This window comes from Electrophorus electricus, chromosome 6 (assembly GCF_041902795.1).
Source record: "Electrophorus electricus isolate QZ-2024a chromosome 6, ASM4190279v1, whole genome shotgun sequence".
NCBI classification, from domain to species: Eukaryota; Metazoa; Chordata; class Actinopteri; order Gymnotiformes; family Gymnotidae; genus Electrophorus; species Electrophorus electricus.
In genome coordinates, this window is record NC_137502.1 from 3,167,501 (window position 1) to 3,170,000 (window position 2,500).

The following is a 2,500-nucleotide window of genomic DNA, read 5'->3' on the forward strand; positions in this document are numbered from 1 at the left end:
GTCAAGTACCTTAACCACTGAGCCACCGCTGCTGCAGGTCAGGCGTTGTTATGTGTTTTTAACTTAGTGGAGTAATTCCTAACAGAGGTAAAAGTTTGCCATCATACTTTACTGCAAAAGTCAACACAAGATAGTAGAAGCAGCAACAACAACAACAACAACAACAACAAATTGTATATTGATACATGTAAACATCAATAATAAATAACCACAATAATAATAGTTGTTATAAATTATGTGTAACTGAAACACAATGGAAGTTTACACAACTGAACATGAAATCACAGCTATGCCATATGTATTTAAATGAGGAGGCTGTGATTAGCAGACCTGCTGTGACTGATGGCCGTTTGATATGACAGATGCTTGAGTGATTCTCTGTACATTCATTAGCATTCGGAATTCTGGAACAGCCAGATGACGCGGACGGCTGTCGAGGATAAAGTCTATCACACCAGTTCTGTCCAACAAGACTTCAGATTGCTATACTAACACACGCACACACACACACACACGCACACTCCTCATGGTCAGTGATAGTGTGGGTACACACTGGCATAGGTTCAGAGCAGTGTCCCTCAGAGTAAACACAAGCCCATCAATCCAGCCGTCATGGTCTACAGATCTTATATATGTATGTGTGTGTGTGAGTGACTATACATTTTTGTTTTGTTGTGTTGTGCATATTTTTCTGTGTTATTAAGAGCACTGATGGATAATTCAATAGTTATAACAATAATAAATCTTACACAGTGAAATTGCACTGAGTGTGTGAGAGGTGAGCAGGTAACAGATGCTCATGATTCCATTGTGTGTATGTCAGCCAGTGTGTGTGTGTGTGCATGTGTATAATCGTGTGTGAGTGTGTGTGTGTATATAATCGTGTGCATGTGTGTGTGGCAGTGGCTGTGTTATTACAGCAGGATCAGAAGGGGGGATCAGCCGGTTTCCCATCAGCAGCAGACTGAGGGAATCGATCCACTGTGTCAACATTGCACTCCTCTGCAATGTTTACTGAGGGCCCACACACCTCCATATGCACATAAACTCTCAACACACACACACACACACTCACATACACACACACTCACACACACACACACACACACACACACACACACACACACGTAGTGTCTCAGACACGATCCCTGCTGTGTGTAGACAGTGGTGACCTGCTCAACAGAAGCAAAGTGTCTCTGTTCCTCTACCTCCATCGACAGAAGCCCGAAACACCTGATCTACCAGGTGAGCACTGCACAACTGACTCTACCACCCCCTGACTCTCTCTCATTCACACGTACACACACACACACACACTCACACAGACACATTCCACATCCTTTCTTCTCTCCCACACTCGCGTGCACGTGTAGATTGTCAGACACTGTGTGTCCCTTAATTCTCCCTGGATGCTTCCTTGTATTTACGCTCTCAGATTGGCTCACTCACAGTGTTTGAGCTGTTAATAATTAAAAATCTACAGTAACTTCAAAGCAGTACACACTTACCGCCTCCCTCCCGAGCTGTTACAGATCGCTTTACACATGTGAGGAGATCCTTCCCCCACCTCTCTCTCTCTCTCTCTCTCTCTCTCTCTCTCTCTCTCTCTCTCTCTCTCTCTCTCTCCCTCGCCATCTTCTGTCCTTCTCTCTCTCCTCTCTGTGTCTCTCAACTTCAATTTTCAACTTAAATGAGCTTTATTGGCACGACAAAATCATTTTGTATTGCCAAAGCATTCACAGTTAAACAGAAGTCACATGAACACAAACACAGATGAAGAACAGAGCAGTACATTTAGGGTATATACACTGTACAGTGTATCTATACTGTAATATACATACAGTGTTACACTCTTTTACATAGTACATAAACTGTACTCACAGAGTAATATGAACTAATATAATGTGGGTGAAGTGTTTGTAATCTGGTGTAGAGCCTGTTTTGTGGTTGTGTGTGTTGGCTACAGGTGGTGAGGGAGTGTAGCTGTATCTCCACTGCGGCTCCCTCTCTCTCGCTCTCTCTCTGTACAGGAAGCAGTTGTTAGTTTGGCAGGATGTTCACAGGGTTTCCGCTCTGCACTAGCGCTCAGAGAGAGTGTGACCATTCACAGCCACCTCACTCATTAGTGTGAAGGAACTAAGGAAGTGGTCATCTCAGGTAAAACACCAGCTCACTGTCATTACATTTCTCCTGTATAATATAGAATGTATATGTTTCATATAAATTATGTTTGCATGGTCATATAGTGGACTTCCTGTTGTTGTCCTGGAAAATTCAAAGCTTCTGATATTTTGTGTGTCATGTTTTATTTATATTGTTATATTTTTCTCTTCCACTGAAGGAATCTCTTGCTACTGTGCTTTTAATGCATGTTTCCTAAATGATCTGTAGTCGGACTATTATTTTTCTGGTCCTTATAAATCTTCCCTGGATAAATATCATCATATCACATAAATGGCAGCCTCTGTTGGTTTTTGTATTTCTTTTTTTCTTTTTGTGT